We start from the raw sequence: 20248 nt of genomic DNA on the forward strand, positions 1-20248 counted from the left end.
AGCCTTAGGAAAGGACTGGCTTCAGGCTAGCATTCCATAAACTGTATTAATCATGACAAGATAAGATCAGCTAGGATTTTCTGACCTGCAAGATTCACACCTGCAGGGCTTCAACCCCACCCCCACCTCCCTCTCTCCCTCTCTCTCTCTCCCTCTCTCTCTCTCTCTCTCTCTCTCTCTCTCACACACACACACACACACACACACACACACACACAGCTCACCACTCCTCAGCAAGTACATCTTCCTATTTTGTCTACCAAATATGCAGACTATACTGGTATATTTGGAAAGGAGGAAGTGTTCCCCATTCATAAAGCTTGGATGTCTGCAAAATACTATCTGATGCCACCTGCAGAGCTGGCATGTTTGAGGAAATGACAACATACATAAAGTTTTTATCCAGCCAGCCTCCTCCACTGCCAATACTCCTATCCAGTTGGTGAATAATAGAATAGAATAGCGTGGAGTGGAGTGGAGTGGAGTGGAGTGGAGTGGAGTGGAGTGGAGTAGAGTAGAGTAGAGTAGAGTAGAGTAGAGTAGAGTAGAGTAGAGTAGAGTAGAGTAGAGTAGAGTAGAGTAGAACAGAACAGAACAGAACAGAACAGAACAGAACAGAATTCTTTATTGGCCAAGAGTGATTGGACACCCAAGGAATTTCTTTGGTGCATATGCTCTCAGTGTACATAAAAAGATAAGATACAGTCGTCAAGAATCATAAGGTACAGCACTTAATGATAGTCATAGGCAGTGGTGAAATTCATATTTTTTTACTATCAGTTCTATCCATGTGGCTTGATGGGCATGGCAAGGGAAGGATATTGCAAAACCTCCATTCCCACCCCACTCTGGGGCCAGCCAGAGGTGGTATTTGCCAGTTCTCTGAACTACTCAAAATTTCTGCTACCAGTTCTCCAGAACCTGTCAGAACCTGCTGAATCTCACCCCTGGCCATAGGGTACAAATAAGCAATCAGAAAACAATCAGAAGAAAGTTCTGCAATTCTGTAACCATTTAGGATCACTACTCTTCCCTCCCTCATTGCTGACTGTTGGGAATAGCTGCAGAAGGCATGTATTTTTTCCCCACTGGATCTCAAATCAATGCAATGGGGTTTGTATGAAAGTGATCATGAATAGCCAAATGCTTATAAATGATTGTGAGAAAGCTGGGGAGGAATCAACTGAAAGATTACCTCAAAAAAGCTAACTCAGCCCAGGTGATGAGTGTTCTGGGATAAAGCCTTTCAGAGAGATCCTGCCTTAATTAACACAGAATAACAGAGACTGGGAAAGACCTCTTTCAGATTCCAATGTTTGTTATTTACCCCCAGCCTAAGTCTAGCCTTAAAGATCCCTTACTGAAATCTGCATTGTTCTTATTTTCTTGGGTTTTCTGTTCAGAGGGACTTGATACTGCCCTATGATATTCATTTATTCTCATTATCATTTTCATTTCATTTTCAGGATGTTTCTGAATACAATAATTACATTCAAATTAATGTCCAACCCTTTGGTTGTCATATAATTTATGAATCATATTTTCAGGATTTTAAAAACGTAATTTATGGATCATATTTTCAAGATTTTTTTAAAAAAAACAGAACTGTAGTTGTGCAAATGTATGCTTGACTGATTTCATTGAAAGACTCTGCTTTCCATACTGATCAGGGAGTTTTTCACAACTGAAGCCTGTTCACTAAGATAGAACTATGTTCTAGGGTTTCATGGGATGCGGTGGCTCACTGGTTAAGCGGCTGAGCTTCTCAATCAGAAGGCCAGCAGTTCAGCAGTTCAAATCCCTAGCGTTGCTTAATGGAGTGAACTCCCATTACTTGTCCCAAGTTCTGCCAACCTAGCAGTTCAAAAGCACGTAAAAAATGCAAGTAGAAAAATAGGGACCACCTTTGGTGGGAAGGTAATAGCACTCCGTGCACCTTTGGCATTTAGTCATGCCAGCCACATAACCATGGAGACGTCTTCAGACAGCATTGGTTCTTCGGCTTAGAAATGAGCACCATCCCTAGAGTAGGGAACGACTAGCACATATATGTGAGGGAATCTTTACCTTTACCTTAGAACTATGTACTTTAATCTTGCTGTACGGGATTATTGGGGATACAGTATTTCCTTAAAGGGATATCCAGATGGATTTACATAAGTACAATTTGTTCTGGAACTTCCCCTCCCAATAACATCAGGGACATAAATCACTTTCCCAATTTTTACTGTAATTGTTTCCCTTAATTTTGCTGCATCATCCACAGCATCAGCCATTCATCTAGTATCAGCTATTCATCTAGTATAACATAACATATGGGAAATGTATCTCCACATATAAAGAAATTGGTTCATGGCTTCTAAACACAACAGCTGGACTTCTTTCTTACAAACAAATTCATAAGCAACTCATTTCTTAGAAGTTGCATCTGAAGATGCTGGAGGTATAACATTAGAATAGTGTTTCCAAAACCTACTTTAGCTTCAGAATAATTTCAGTCAATTCTATTGAAGCAATTGAATAATTTAAATTCTAGATTTTAATCATCTGTGTTCTAGCTTTACGATTAGATTTGATATATCTATCATTGGATGATTCTTACAGTTTTGCTACTAGGCATGCAATTAAGTTAGCACTAGCACTTAAGTTTATAGTATATACCACTTCATACCGCTTTACAGTCCTCTCTAAACAATTTATAGAGTCAACCTACTGACCTCATTTTACTGACCTCAGAAGGATGGAAGGCTGAGTCAATCTTAAACTGGTCAGGATCAAACTCCTGGCAGTCGGCAGAATTAGTCTGCAATACTGCATTCTAACCACTCCGCCACCACGACTCATCTGATTGTTGTTAGTCCTAATATAATTGTGCTTCTGCAATAACTGATTATCTGTTTATTGGATTATTTTTAACTAGATACAATATGGAACCATAATAACTAAATAATGCTAAAGGTTCATACTTCCTATCAGCAAAATGTATTAAAGCAATAAACCAAATTTTAGAAATATTTTTTGAGATTTTGTATGTCTTATACACTTCAGTGATCCAAACCATGCGCTCCTAAGTGTGGTTTTGCATGAGGACCAAGGGAAAATAAATATTATTCATATGCACAAAAGAGCTTTCAAGAATGGGCAATATAAAATGTAAAAAAATATAAGTAGAAAAAAAGTATATATCTAGACATGAACAAATAAAAGATATGCTTTTGGAATAGAATCAAGAAAAATGATGGGTATCAGTTACAGTGCTGGCTTTGAAGCAAGCAGGAGCTTAATTGAAATGTTTTACTTGCCCGTCTCAGATGAGAAATTTAATTAGTGAATTTTCATCATTGGCATGTTTAACCTGAAATAGGAAAATACATTTGCTTCATTTCATGAAGGCCATTGGCATCCTTTGGGATGTCCTTCCTTTTTTATTCTACCAAATATGCTTCTCCATGATAAGTCCAATAGCTTTCCAGTACATGTGTTTTAAAGGGAATCTTGAATAGAAATATCAGAGTTGGAACAGAACAGAATAACAGAGTTGGAAGGGATCTTGGAGGTCTTCTAGTCCAACCTCCTGCACTAGCAGGAGACTCTACAATTATGGACAAATGGCTGTCCAATCTCTGTTCTATCTATATAAATAAAAATGTAATGTTTGTTTGTTCAAAATCTCAAATCTCCAAAAGTTCTTCACCGATTGTTTTGAATTTTTGACACAATGTTGCATTCGACTACGCGCATGTTTTTATATACGTATATTATATATATATATATATATATGTCACACCTGTGACAGGTAGAAACATGTTTTTTGTAAAAACATGTTTTTTTGAAAACCAGCGCCATCTGCTGGACGTAAAAGCAACACATGCTATACCATAGCATTCATTTCTTGAGTATAGTATATTCGGAACAGTTCGGCCTCTCTCCAGGTTCGTCCCGACAGTTCCTTTATACGTGTGGCTGGGCTGCGGCTGCACCCTTTCCCCTTTCCGCCCCTCCTCCGACAAGCTTCGCCATTTCCACCAAGGGGAGCCAAAGCCTTTCAGCCTCTCTCTCCCCTCTCTCTCCTCCCCTCCCGCCAGGCCTTTGCTGTCTGCGGTGGGCCGGTGCCTGCCCCATCCCTCAGCCGCCGCCTCCCACCCTTAAGCCACCTCCCCCTGCCCAGTCCAGTGGAGCTCCAGAGAAGGTGGAGGCGGAGCATCTCCTCAGTGCGGCCAGCTGCGCGCGCTCTCCCCCCACCATCACAGGGAACCAGCTACAGCCTCGCCAAGGTGGCTCTGACAGGGCGGCGGTGGTGTCAGCCTGAGGCGCAGCGGGGCTGGGGTGGCCACTGGGTGCCCTATGAGGCAGCGACTGCAGCGGCGACGGTATCTCTGGATGGGGCCGTGGCCAGCGGGGACTGCCTCACATCCGCATCGCCAGGGGCGGCTCCTTCCTCCTCCTCCTCCTGCTGCTCCTCAAGGGACGCCGGCTGCCTCCTCTCTCCGCTACCGCTGAGGGAAGCCGGGTCAGGGGGGGTGGCCACCTCCTCCTCCTCTCCTCCTCAGCTTAGCCAGGCCGGAGCCTGTGGGAGGGTCCTCCATGGTGGCTCTTGCAGGGGCCACCATGGCTCACTTCCATGCGGGGGCCGCCTCTGCCGGGGGACTTGCACTTTCTCTTTTCTTTCTTTTCCATTTAACCAGACTGGGCCACAGCAACGCGTGGCCAGGTACAGCTAGTATTTATATAGAACAGAATAGATAATCGAGGTGGAAGGGACCTTGGAGACCTTCCAGTCCAACCCCCTGCACAAGCAGGAGACCCTATACCATTCTGGACAAATGGCTGTCCAGTCTCTTCTTTAAAACCATCAATGGTGGAGCACCCACAATTTCTGAAAACAAGCCATTCCACTGGTTGATTATTCTCACTGTCAGGAAAATTATCTAGAAAATTAATCAGGATGATTTTTGAGGAATTTGAGATACACATGCAGGTTTTCAAACTAAAGACATACCTGGAGATAACACAATCAGGATCTCTTCATTACACAAACAGCCTTACAGAGAAAAAATTGCAATTATGCGCTGGACTGTTTTAAGCAAGCAGAGGTGTAATGTAATTTTGACTTATAAAGAGGGCTTCTCTATGTAGCCTTAAGTAAACAATGTCGATGGATTCCTGTAATCTGAATGTTTGTGCTACTGCTCCCGATTGTATTTGAATATATAATTAATTTAGTGTCTTTTCTGAATTAACAGTATATATAACAAAATAAACTAAATAGGAAAACCACATATATCCAACGCTTCTCAAGACTTTCAAATAAATGTTGATATTTCCCTATATTTTAATTAATGGTCACTGTCTTCAAGTTCTAGCTTTCCAACTTTTACAGGCCGTAATATTCCCTCCAGGTTGCAAAACAATTTAACTATCCACAATTTTAGCTCTTTTCATCCTCTGATCTGGATGGAATGTAGTAAAAAGGAAGAACAGACATCCCTTTGCAAACCAACTGCATTTTATATTACAGCAAGAATTATTGCAGCTATTGGAAATAGCTCAGAGTTGGAGAAAAACTGTATCAGTTTCACTGTTGCAGTGACGTGCAGTCAGGGGGGGCAGGGGAGGCAGAGCCTCACTGCTCTCATCATGAAAATAAATAAATAAATTACTCCGGGAAGCCGCGAAAGTGACTGGGAGAGGCGCACGGCTTGGTTTAGCCTCCCTGGACACCGGAGCAGCAGCCCCAAGTGCACCAATCTCTCCATTTTTTGCATCGGGCGAGCCCGGGATCCTTGCAAGGGGAATGGGACCACGTGTGCAGGAGGCTCCTCAGTGCCAGCCTCAGATCAGCACAGCCGCGGTCCCCTTCATGTTGGCTCAAAAAGGAGGGGAATGGGACCACATGTGCAGGGGAAGAGGACCGTGGCTCGCGCTGATCTGAGGCTGGCGCTGAGGAGCCTCCTGCACACGTGGTCCCATTCCCCTTGCAAGGATCCCGGGCTCGCCTGATGCAAAAAATGCCTAGGTAACATCATCAGTGCTGGAAGGGAGTGGGGGGAGGAGGAGAAAGAAGAAGTTTATCTTCTCAGAAATGTCTTCTCGGTGCAGCTGTGGCAGCCTCCCTGTCCCTTTCTGACATTTCTGAGAAGAGAAACTTCTCCGGTCGGGCTGCACCCATGCAATCGGAGCAACTACGCAGTTTAATGACGTCATCAGCCTCACCAGCCATAAACCTCACTGCACGTCACTGCACTGTTGTATATTTTATCTCTACTTTGGCCTCCAATGAAATGGGCCATATTAAAAGGAAGCCTTGATTTCACAACATTTTCTATAAAGTGCAAGTACTTTCATTAATGAACAGGAAAAAAATGATGCTGAAAGGAAGTTTTCCATCAAAACTGGGAGAGTGATGGAGAGAATAGTTATACAAAAATGAGGGAAGTTTATAAAGGAAGCTATAGCTTTGGATATTGAGCAAAATTACCTGGATATATTTATTCATGCCTGGTGTATTTCTAGTGATTATAATGTGTTGCAATTGTGATGATCCTAACTTACTGTGTGTAAAGCAAGTTTTCGAACCATACTAATTAGATTTCTTCTTAACCTTTTCAAAATAAATGCTCAAACAGATCAACATTCTCCTTTGTATAAGAGAGAAGATATTTGTCTAATGACAATTTAGAGCACATGTGTGTTTTATCTAAGATGAAATGATAAGTAGCTAGGGGACTTCCAGATAGGAAACTGGAGGAAACTTGTGTGATATTCATCATACCTAACAAAGAAACACAGTTCCTGATTATTCAATAAATACATATCCAGCACTTTAGCTAGTAGATTTCCCTAAGTAAGTGTGCATCTATAACAATTGTAGCAAAATATGAATTTTGACAAAAATTGTCAAAATTTGACTGACTGAGGGAGTCACTTTTGGACAGGAGCAGATGTGCTAAATAAGTGAGTGGATGTATTATTTGTTTGCTATTGTTACTATTATTGTATGTAAGAATTGATTAGTACTTTCTGACCCACTAGGTTATAACTACTCCAAAGGTGCAGGAGGCATTTTGCTTTGAGAAGGTGCTTTGTGCAAAGTCAGCAAAGGTGACTGATCTCATCAAAACCTTACCTGTCAGTCCAGATCCTTGTCCCAACAATTCCATTTGCCAGAAGAGGCTTTTTTCCATGTAGCTACTTACCTTGTAACAACGCAAAGTGAGCAGCATGGCCACTTCACTTTTAGAGGTGGGCAGTATGGCTTTGCAAAGCAGTTTTGAAAGGAACTACTTCACACAAACTTTCATCAAAGCAAAGCACTTCTTGACAGCTGTTTCATCTGATAAGTCCCTACCACTCTTGACACAATCTCGTCATCTTACTATCTACAAAATGGAATGCTTTTTCTCTTAATAGTTATTCCACAGATCTCAGCTTTGTGTTGGGAGACAAGTTGCTGGGCACATCCCAATGAACTGGAGATGTTAATGGAATGGATATGTTGGATATGTAGCTGGATATATTAATAGAATAAGATACTTTCAGGAGATTAGCCTTTCCATCTTCCAATCATTCTGATTCCCCCATAAAATGCAGCTTGAAGCTTATCCTGGCTGTTTTGACCATTTCTTCTTTCCTTTGTTTTACTTTCAATGCATGCAATAGCCCAGAAGAAGTGATCAAGGGTAAAAGTGACAAGAGTTAATTAAGAATGAACCAGCTATTAGCAAAATGCCAGACTGCTTGGTTTTGAGAATGAACGCTTGTCAATTGCAAAGAAAGCAACTGAAAAGGAATTCCCAATCCATTAAACAGTGTGGATATTCTGAGATTTTATTTTTATTCATTTTATTTATTTTTGCAACTCCTGAGCCAGCATTGCTTAATTCCCCAGAGGGGTTTGTCTCATGCCAAACTAGGATTCCAGCTTTAATGGAAAGAGTGCATATAGGAGGATTTTGAAGCAAGGAAGGGGAAGGAGATGTAAACCATCTGTAGCATTAGCAAAAGGTTGCAGCAATAAAATCTATGTTGAAGTATGTATAAAGCCCAGCAACTGCCCTCCCTCTCCATTCCAGATGATTACTATCCCATTTTGAATCTTTCCTTTATGGATAAGGTTGTAACAAAAATGGTTGTAGAGTACTTATGGACAGTTTTGGAACAAATGGATTACCTTCAGTCAAGCTTCACACAATTCCTGTCAAGTTTCAGACTGGTGTGTAGTACAGAAACAGTACTAGTCACACTTGCTATGACTTTTGGTGGAGCTAAAGGGAGATGGTGTAGCCATCCTAGTGTTCCTTGATCTCTCAGCAGCCTTCAGTACCATGGACTACTGTATCATTATACACCAGCTGCAGAATGGGAAGCACTGTCCTATAGTGGTTCAATTTCTTCATCGGTAGTCAATTTCCTGCTGCTGACAAGGAGAAGAGATCCTGCAGACAGCTCTTGCTGAGGAATGTCTCAGGGCTTGATGCTCTCCTCTCTGTTCTAACCACTACATGAAACTGCTAGGTGAGGTGATCATCAGTACATTGTTGATACCCAGCTTTATTTTATAATCCCGGCTGACCAAGTGAAGGTGACCCAGTTTCTGGAGGCTGTTCAGGTCTGGGTGGAATAGAATAGACTTTAATTCACTCCTGACAAGAATGAGTGGCTGCAATTGTTGCCAATGTGCTTCTGGATGCAATTCAAGGTGCTGATTGTTACCTATGCATTCCGAACTTTTTGGGGTCAATGTGTCAAAAATTCAGAAAATGCCTATCTTGACTCTGTTGACAGCTCTCTCCCTTCCCAACAAAAGAGACTTCCTCTCCAGCCTCTTCTCTCTGCTTTTCCAGTCATTCCTCTCTGCAGCCTCTTGAAGTTGTGTTCTCACGTGGCCTCTGGTACCTTAGAATATCTCTTGAAAACACTTATCCAATTTTTGGATGCCTCAGTAGCTGTGAAAACAAAGCCCTCTTACATAACTTCCAAAGGGTCTGGGAGTCTGGCATGTCACCAAAAGTGAGGTGGCATGTCACCTGTGACATGAATGTCATAGGTTTGCCATCACTGGCATAGGGCCTGGATATGTGAGGCACAGCCTATCTTTAATTGTGTGCTCCAGATTGAGCGTTGTCATCTTATACGATGGGGCCCCTCTCCTCTGGGACACCAGTCTCTTTCTGAGATCCTGAAATGCCCTTAAAATCTGGCTTTGGTCTCAGGCCTAGGGTTAATGTACTTGTGGAGTCTGTGGCATGGTTTGTTGTAGTTATCATTATTTTAGACTGACCTGCCCTTGTATGTTTTCAACTGTTTATATAAGTAAATCACCCAGTGTCTACTAGAATAAGTAGCTATATCAGATGATGATGATATTTAAACATAGGCCCTTTTTCTTGAGCTTTGTGTCTGTCCAAACACCCTATGCAGAACCATAACAGTTTCATAAAACATTTTGCCTTTCTTCAATGCTGCAATTTAAAGTGCTACAGTTACAATTATCAAAAACTGGTAATCCATCTAATTATTAGTAGCATTTTAAAGGTCAGATTTCAGGAGTGGATATGTCTTCCTGACCATGTCTGACATGGGCTTTCCTTTTGCCTGGGAAAGTCTCCTGAGCTGCAGGTTTAGTTTCTGATTTTCTTCTACAATTACAAGGGACACATGATGTAGAATCCCATTTCTCCTAATCAACTTTTAGAGCTTTTACAATTTACAATCTGCAGGGTTTTTTTCCTCTTGTTGTACAGATCTATATTCCTGGGAAATAGGAGTCAAAAATATATCTTCAAGAAACCATCGATAATCAGTTATGGAAACAAGGAAGAAGATCATAACAACTAATCTTCATTTGGAAACTTTTTATTCTGATAAAGTAGCTTACCTGTGAGCAGTGCCTTTGCCCAGGGGCAATCCAAAGCCCTTCATAATCTGGATGCCAAATTCATAGGCAAAAGTAGTTTTATTCATGCACAAGATGCTTTATGGCATCATCCTTGCTGAGGTGTGGATATCCAGCAACTGAGCTCTGATCTGCAAGTATTGTATGATGCCCTCTTCATCCACATACAAGAGGGTTTACAACAGAATTACAATTCCATGCACAGTAATCATAGACTACTTTCCCTGAACACCCTCTGAAAATGATTTGAGAACAAAAATGCAGAGCCTACAGTTGCAAATGTCATTATATGCGATTAAAACTTGGCTTTCCTGAATGTGTCCTCATTAATGTTATTTATAACGTCTTTACTCCCCATAATGGGTATTTCCTTGAAAATCTACACATAACTCAACTTTAGTTGCCTAATTATTGAAATATCCATCGTTTGTAATGCTGCACTTTCAGTTTGAACTTCATAAACTTTGAAAAATACTTGTTTGAACTGGAAAAAAAAGGCCTTATCTACTTTAATACATTTAGTGTGGGCTTTTTTTAAAATTGTAAATCTGTGTGTGCATATTTACCTGTAATATTGCAGTAGAATATAATCCACCTGGAAGACTTCTGGGCCAAAGGTATTACAGATAGAAATTGTTTAGCGAGTGCCTCATTTAGCAGCTATTTACGAAGTTGATTTTGAGTTTAGCCCTTGTATATACCACACCAGAGGTGGTATTCAGAAAGTTCTGACCAGTTCTGGAGAACCGGCAGCAGACATTTTGAGTAGTTTGGAGAACTGGTAAATACCACCTCTGACTGGCCCCGCCCCCATCTATTCTCTGCCTCCCGAGTCCCAGCTGATCGGGAGGAAATGGAGATTTTGCAGTAACCTTCCCCTGGAGTTGGGTGGGAATGGAGATTTTACAGTATCCTTCTCCTGCCATGCCCACTAAGCCATGTCCACAGAACCAGTAGTAAAAAAAATTGAATACCACCACTGTACCACATTTTTGCAGGTGTGGGAAGCAAAGGAAAGTTGAAACTAAGATCATAAACACCATCATAGTTTCCCTTAGTCACTGAGTTGCCAGCCCCAATTGTGATTGCTAATCTGTATTTAGAACTATTAGGGCTGCCAGTTCTAAGTTCTAAAGCTCTGAACAACCACCAGATTGAAACAAATGACAATGTTGTAACCTAGAGATGATCAGGTTGTATTATAAACATATAGTACAGATAACATCTAAGAGAGTACAGGTAGTTCTCAACTTACAACCACAATTGAGCCTAAAATTTATGTTGAAAATTTTGTTAAGTGAGTTTTGCCCGATTTTATGACTTTTCTTACCACACTTGTTAATTAAATTAGTAACACAGTTGTTAAGTGAATATGGTTTCCCTATTGACTTTGCTTATTAGAAGGTTGCAAAAAGGGATTACATGACCCTGAGACACTGCAACCGTCATAAATGTGAGTCAGTTGTCAAGCATCCAAATGTAAATTGCGTGACCACGAGGATGTTCTATTGGTCGCAAGTGTGAAAAATGATCATAAGTCACTTTTTCCAGAGCCACTGCAACTTTGAACAGTCACTAAATGAACTATTGTAAGTTGAGGACTACATGTATTGCACGAATCAGTTTGCCATCTGGGGCAATAGGTGCACCATTGGAAGATCTGAAAAGTCAGGTTAGGAATAGATCGTCCTGGAGAAAACCTATCTATCTGGTCAAATAAGAGTTGACTCCAACTCGAGGGCAAACAGTCAGTCAATAAATGCATGAGTAGATACTGCAGAAAAAGAAAAGAGTTAATATGGAAGAACCCTTTGCTTATTGCCTAATTTTCTATTTTTCTCTCTGTTTATTCAGCTGGTATGCTCAGAAAAGCTGTGGACTCCAAAGAAATTTGTGATCTATTATAATTACACTGGACTGTTCACTCCCCCATTGGACAAGAGAAGGAGCATGAGGAGCCTCTTCTCTTGATACAGCTGGAGCTGAAGTAGCCCAGTTAGTCAGAAACAAAGAAACCCTCCCCCAATAACTGATATTTATATGCACCCTTTTCTTCAAAGAATTCAGGGTGACATTCTTCTTTCCAACCCTCTTATCTTCAGTATCTAGTTCAGTGGACTGCAAAGCTTAAGGTGAGTTAAATTGATGTCTCCCAAATCTTGCAATGTAATCCAGCATCCAGTTTCCTGGTATTCCAGCCAGGAGGTTATTAGTAAGAGATTATGACAACTGTAATACAAAACATATTGAATGCACTAAACTGAGTATTGTTCCAGTTACCATGCACATTGTTTCAATCTTGTCCTGAGACCAGCTAATAAAAATGAAAATACACAAAAAGACCCACACAAAGCACCATAAGAAAAAAAAAAAAAGAGCCAGTAGCCAATTTTATGATGAGAAGTCTGGAAAAATAATAAATGAACAGGATTGCAAACATTCTCATCATAACAATGTTCCTATATATTTATTTCCACTTGCATTAAACAAACAAACAAACTCTAAACTAGCTTGTGAAGATCTATAATTGGACAGGAAATATCTCATTAAAATCAGTGGATATTTCATAATGTTATACTTTTCCTAAACTCATATTCAGATATAGTGTTTTTATCTACCATCACTGTAGAAATTGGAAACATTTTAGGACTGTGGTATACATTCCTTCTCTATTTCTCTTTCCATCTTTTGTCTTAACAGAACTATTTGATTTTCTTCTTTAATTCACAACATGTTTCTTTGCATCGATGAAATAATGCCAATTTCCTTTTGGAGTCTATGGAAAATATATTAAATGTTATGGCTATTAATTCAAAGCATGTCATTTTAAAAAACCCAATGCATTCTGCTTTTGTTTGAATCTTGTTATACATCCCCTTCTTATTTATTAAAAACATTTTAGCTACATAAGACTTTTTGCTACTTGCTAGGAAGCCAAAATAAAGAATTTCTGGCCACAAACATTCCCACTCAGAAGATAAAGCCAAGCTATTCCAGTTAAGACTGTTGTGCAAGGTTGCTTTTCATTGGCCACATACATGGGAGTAAAATCAGCTACAACTGATAATGAAAATATTGCTAATTAATTGGTAATTAATAAATTCAGTATAGTATTTCTAGGATGATGTTATAACACAACTTCAAAGCATGACAAACATTTCCTATCATATTATCAGAAGATTACACAGTGACATAGCTAATGGATAAGATTAGACTGAAGGAGTCAGATTCTGAAGGATAGTTAAATTTAGCATGAGAAATACCTTCCATTTTTCAGACGATCAGGCTCACTATGGATATGCCATATCTTTGATGGATTACAGCTTTGTTTTTTTTGCTTAAGCATTGTGTTGTGCCTAGGCTCTACAGAACTGTGGCTAAAATAGGACTCGCTGCCATTGTGAAACAAATAAAAAAAAAACCTTCTCAAACACAGTCAAATGTCCTATACAATTTCTTTAACAGCTTGGTGCGCAGGCATTTAGTAAGAGAATGTGGACTTTCTTCCTATCCTTGTAGAACATTGTAAACCGTTGTAAGTAGGCACTGGCCATGAGTTAATGGGCTTATATGCAAAGTTTGAAAGGAGGAAAAGTGTTGGAAAGCTCTTTTGGTAACTAGGTAACTAGCTAACAGAATTTCCTGCTCCAACATCTGATGTGACAAATAGCCAAAGGTTATTCGGTTTCTATTTGTCATTAAAAAGTTTGGTTTAAGTCTTCTCACGTATTCTTGTATCAGTTAACTGCATTATACTTTATACATAAAAGTTGACACAGTAATCTCCTTCCACTGTGTAAAAAGCACTGCTACATAACAAAGAAAACAACAGGAAGACAATATTTTTCATTTGATATAATTGCAAAACATACCCCCCTGCAAGAAGCAATGTTTTGAACACAGTAGAAATCAATTATAGCTATGAGACATTTCCAGAACTGGAGATTTTAACGATGGCTATGGTTCAGTCTAATGTGATTTAGCTCTGAGCTTTGGCAGACACATTCAGAATTATAACACCATCAACAGGATGAGTCTGTTGCTTCCAACCTTCAATACTTTTCCAGTAGCATATGCAACAGGATTTAAACATTTCAAAGGCATTATTAAATACATCATTTATAAAGTAAGCAGATCTGAGCTACAAAAACACAAATGATCATAACAGAACTGCAGAGAGATACACAAAAGTACTATTTTGCTGCCATCTCATGGTGATCTGGATTTTTGCAGCGCAGAATTAGTAGCCTTCATCCAGGCATTCTCTTGAGTAAAAATGCTACCAACCATTCTTGAGATGACAAGTACAATAGTTTCCAGAACCCAATTCCTATCCTATCTCAATTGTCTCTACTCTCATTCACTGCTTAGGACAGCCAACACTGTTCTAATTATACATGGATAGCTCATGAAATGCAAAAACATTGGCTGATTCCTGTGTCTTTGCTGCCCTCCTTTTGCACAGGGAAAAAAAAAGCTGGAGTGCAAGAAGAATACGCCAGGTATTCTATTTTGTTGTAAACAAAGTAAAAAGAAATAAGTAAGGAGCCATTCAGAATCACAAGGGCAGCTGAGTCACATACAGCTTTCTCACATAAGATTTTTCTCCCCTTTTCTCCTTTCTTTATTCTATATGAGCAGCAAATGGCAACTTCCTGATTCTTCCATGCTCTTGAGGAAGACGAAGTAGTAGGGCTGTTCTCATCTCTCTCTTAACTGGCACAGGCCAAAGAATTGAAGCACATGGATGCTGCCAGTGAGCAATCCAGTGCAAATTATCATGTTCAGATCACTGGCACAATGTGACTGCATCTGGCTATTGCAAGAGACATGAGTGGCAGACCATAACAAACTGAAAGCCAAATAAACATTGCCCTGATCCCATCCACTACTGGTCACCTGACTTCACAATCTGACAAAGTGAGTGCAAAGTATGTGACGTTTATTTCCAAGGCTACCCTTGGATAATGTTAGGATAAAGGGAAATGCACAATGTGATACTGATATAGCTAAGGACAACTTAAGCTTTATTCATTTACAGGCTGGATAAGGCATGAGATGACAGCAATAGCAAGAAAAAAAAATGATGCCTAGCTATGTTTGGGTTACATTGGAAAAGGCTCATAATGATGTGGGAAGCCCCACCCCAGAAGAATGAAATATTTTGGGATATATTAAAAAGGCAGAATATTATATTTCCCCAAAGGGAGAAATGGAGAAACATACTCTTAAAGACAGAAAGCAGGCTCGGCCTTTCTTAATAGCCCCCCTCCCCAGCAGATATTTTGTGCTGCAGATATTAAGAAAGACTGGGCCATCCTATCTACAAAGCAAAAGACCTTCAGCTCCAGGATGATGGGATTAATAACAGGACATGACCCTTCCAGACATAATAGGATTGACCCACTACCATTTAGCACAGTGGTTTCCAACCTGGGGCTCAGGCCCCACAGAGGGGCAATTTGATTTTTAATGGGGGCAATTTGAACCTTGTGTAAACCAAGTTACTGGCCTTTTAGGCTTCCTCCACTCCTCCACTTCCTACTCCAAAGTGAGTAGAGTTCACTTTTTGAGTAAAATAAGAATTATATGGGGAGGGAGGCATTAGGATTTTAAAGATGCTTAGATGTGGCATGGCCCAAAAAAGGTTGGGAACCACTGATTTAGCAGAAGACACAGAGTTCACTACATCACACAATCACCTAAGGGCATTTCAGACATTGCACAACCCCCTAGCGGCATCTCTGAAACTTATAAAATCCATGTACTCATCAAACCAGCCTCACAATCAGTTGTGAGTGCGATCCTAGGTAGAGGCAGATGTAGGGACTCCTGCTTGGGCTGGGGGTTGAACTAGATGACCTGCAAGGTCCCTTCCAACTCTTGTTAATCTGTTAAACCAATTGTTCAGCTGACCCAAAACTGCTGTTGGTTCTGTTCATCATTAAACTTTCTTTCCAATCAGCCTCCCTTTTATTTTATTCCCGTCTTGGATCTGAACCAGATAGATTTTCTTTCCAACAGTGATAAATGATGTATGTATCATCATGCTGAGTGCTGTGGTGGCCTAGAGGTAAAGTCTGTTGCCTCCCATTCGGGATGTTGCAAGTTCAATCCTAGCTAGTGACAGATGTTTCTTAGAGCACAAAGGGAAAATATCTGCTGTGAAATCCACATTGGCATCAGGAACAGCATCTGGCCAGCAAACACTCAGCTTCATTCAATCACTCCGACTCTACCCCAATAAAGGGATTACACGGTCATAAAAAGAAAAAAAAATCATGCTGCAATATTTGCATTATGTTCATAGCCAATTCAAAATTTGTGAATTAGAACTGCTGGGATTCGCTGTACGTTATAACTGTTCATCATATGTCTCTAAATGCATTCAGTTCTGAAAGAATTGGTGGCATAACTGCTGATATAGAATATAGTCTTCAGCACTCAATCCCCCAGATGTAAAATGTGATGTTGAGTGGAAAAAGTTTGCAGACAAATTATTTGAAAAATAACATAGATATATAGAGCCAGTTGGAACAAATGGTGGTCTTCAGTTGAAGGAAATGATAAAATGTTTCAATGTAGATTTTAAGAAGCCAGACAAAATTGTGATTCCTAATGTGAATTAATGGCAGACAGAAAACATGTGCAAACACATATGTGCTACATTGATTTGACTACATTTAAGTCAATTGAAATTAGTGACAAGATAGTCTATTCTTCAGGATTTGGCAATATTGACTTCAACAGGAAAAAAAACTTGACTAACATAGCCTGGATTCAAACCAAATGCAACAATCATACAGTATGTGTTCACAACAATGCCCTACAATATAACTGAGAAAGTATACATCCATCATTAAATTAAAACAGGTATGAATCTAGGTCATGTCAAGATTAATGAGAAATAAGATGGAATAGCCAAGCCCTACACTAATCCTCTAATCAAATAAAAAGGTCTTTAAGCCCCTTTTAAAGGCCATCAAACTTTCAGAGAAAAGGGGAAGAAAAAACTGGTTCCAAAGCCATGGAGATAGGATTCACAGCTCAACACACACACACACACACACACAATGTTTGAGGAAAGAGCAACCCTCTGGAAGTCTAAAAGGGTAGGGATCCCTCTAATTTTTGATGAGAGGCTAATCTTGGGGTGGCCACCAAAAAGTGATGAAACTGAGGTCCCGCAACATTTAAGGGAGGGAGACCTGGAGCATATCCACTCTCTCTAATCTAGAAGGATGGGCTGATGTCCTCAGGGAGAAGCAGTCCTGCAAATAACTTGCTTGTCATAAACTCGGGAAGATTAAATACTGAAAGGAGAGAGATTTTGTATGATAGCATGTTCTACATAACACAGCAAAGCACCATTTTTTTAACATGCTCATTTTGCAGCAAATATGTGGGAGTTGGAAGGATACCTAAGCATAAAGTTGTGCTTCTATTAATATCTTTAAGAGTTATTTTTCTGTAAATTATTATTTTTTTCATTCTGATAGTATGATTTCGAAGTGGAATAACAAAATGTTGTAATTTGTATTCAGCAAAGAGGGGGGAAATTGATAGAGTCTCTTTTTTTACAGTGTTGTTGTCTGCTGTGAAAAAATAAATGTATATTACATTTCTTAAAAGTATAGTATTACTATTTTTAACACTATAATAAAATTTATCTTTAAATACATTTTCATTTGAGTGAAGGCATTAATTTTTCAAAATTATGTTATTCAGATATATTGTTTGAGGACTTAAGAAGAAATCAGTATTATGTAAAATACTATGAGAAGAGATTCTGAATAGGAAACTACTACAGTGACATCTAATGGAAAGTCTTATGTTCTGCCCAATCCCTCATACAATTACAGAACATGGGAAAGAACTAAAACTGCCTAGCCTAATCTCCTGTTTTCAAATATATCCAAATCCTCCTCCCAGAATTCCCAGTCAAAATGCATAGTTAAGCATATAGGGGGGGAAATTCTGGAGATTATAGCTTAATCAATCTAAAAAGGACTGGCTGGAGAATGATGAAGAATAAAAACCAGGAAAAGAATGACAATAGGAAACATTTCTCCATATAGTGTATCTTATGTTATGGAATGACTTTTTTGCATAGGTGATATGGTAGGCAACTTGATATACCTCAAAAGAAAATTAATCAAATTGAAAGGAGATGCTGTTATTAAAGGTAAAGGTTCCCCTCACACACATGTGCTAGTCGTTCCTGACTCTAGGGGGCAGTGCTCATCTCCATTTCAAAGCCGAAGAGCCAGCACTGTCTGAAGATGTCTCTGTGGTCATGTGGCCGGCATGACTAAACGCCGAAGGCGCACAGAACGATGTTACCTTCCCACCAAAGGTGGTTCCTATTTTTTCTACTTGCATTTTTTAGGTGCTACGAACTACCAGTTGCAGAAGTTGAGAGAAATAATGGGACCTCAGTCCGTTATGCGGCGCTAGGGATTTGAACCGCTGAACTACCAGTTCGAACTGGTTCTGATAGACAACCTCAGCATCTTAGCCACTGAACCACCATGTCCCTGTTGTGCAGTTATTACTGTACATCAAAAAAGAGCATGCATATAAATACAAGTCAGTATCAAACTTCTAACTATAGTTGGGTCCTGTGGGGCATGATTAGATAACTCTTTGGTCAAATACAGAAGATATTACTCTTCTGCTATAAGAAAGCAACTGATTGTTAGCTATGTCCACTAGTATCTTCTCTGTTTATTTGATATAATTGAAAGATAATTTCCTATTTCATTGCACCTATTTCTGAGCTAATTTTAACTATTAGAATAATATTGAATTCCTGATACTGAGACAAAATTTCCTTGCAAAATGAAGTTAAAGTTAAGGATCTGACAATAAATGTTGCCAAGGAAGAAATCTGGCTGCCAGAAACCACCAGTCACAGATTCATATGAGCCCAGCATCTCTCTGCTATTTCTTAAACCAAACCAAAGGACATTCTGTAAATGGCAAAATAAATTCTGAAAATGGAAAACTGAACAAAAAAGGAAATAATCCAGTTTTGAAAAGATCTATGGAAAACTCAAAAATATCATTATACAAATGCTGAAAGGATAAAAGAATCTGAAGATGAATTTAGTAAAATCATGCAAGAACTAATCATAAGAGTAATGGTTAAAAATTGAGTGAAAAAAAATAAAATTGGGCATCTGGAAATGTTCAAAATCTTGAATGACACCTAGAAAATTTGCACATTGGCCAAATTTCCATTTGTCAATTTAAAAATACCATGCTACATGGATTTGTGCATATACTGTATTGACATCCTAGAGAAAAAAATCTGCATATGAAAGCCAATACCAGCTAAAGAACTGGCAACTATGATTTCACATTTTTGTGTATATAATACCCATGGGACACTACTCTGACATAGTTGTGGAGTATGTATGCTCTGGGATCAGATCAGAGCTATGCCACAGGTTCCATCATACTGGGCAGGCCTCATCAAAGGATTCAAAAGAAAAGTGTCTCTCCTATTTAAAAAATGGTTGAGACATAATTTACAGAAACCAGTATTAAATCAACCGTTACCCAGGTCAACAAGGACCACACCAGGTGTGGCTGGAAATCTATTGATGAGCTACAGGATTCAGGACTGTTGACTAAGCAATCAGGGCCAACAGATGAGGATTACTAGAAGAAAAGTTATTTACCAATCACAAATACACACCACTCAAACACCACCAGCATTGACAAAATCACCATCAATCAACTGTAAAAGGGAACTTTACTTGGAATAGCTTACATCCTGCAACAGTACCTTTAACATTTAACAACATCATCTGCCTTGTCCAGGTCCTTGGGAAACACTTGATAGGTGGACAAAAATGCCAAATCCAATCTTAACAACTGACTGAATGTTTAATAATTATAGTGAGATGGGCTACTTTAAGAAATAGCAGAATGGTTCTGGGTTTATGCTTAAATGAGACCTGAATCCTATGTTCTAATTGTCCAAAGTAAGTATAGCCTCATTACTACTCACAAAAATAAAAAGGTATGAAACGTCCTTCTTCCCTATGAAAGATCTTCGAAAGAAGTCTTCATATGCACTTCACCTTCTCTCCCCCCCCCCCCCTTCTAAAGTTCTCCAGCCCTGGGATGGTAACAAATTAGATTGCTCTCTAAAACGTTTGAATCAACAGATGCAACATTTACCAGATTGTTCCATTAGATGGCAGCGAAACTTTATTCTGCAACTGATGGTATTACCTGTTACACAAACCAGCCAGAAGATTTAAAGGAAGTTCCCCACGCCCAGGGTTCTTGTTTGCAAAAACATCTTAAGAGGAGAAAGAGAACCTTACTGCAGTTAGAACA

This window comes from Natrix helvetica (genome assembly GCF_964273705.1).
Source record: "Natrix helvetica genome assembly, chromosome: 1".
NCBI classification, from domain to species: Eukaryota; Metazoa; Chordata; class Lepidosauria; order Squamata; family Natricidae; genus Natrix; species Natrix helvetica.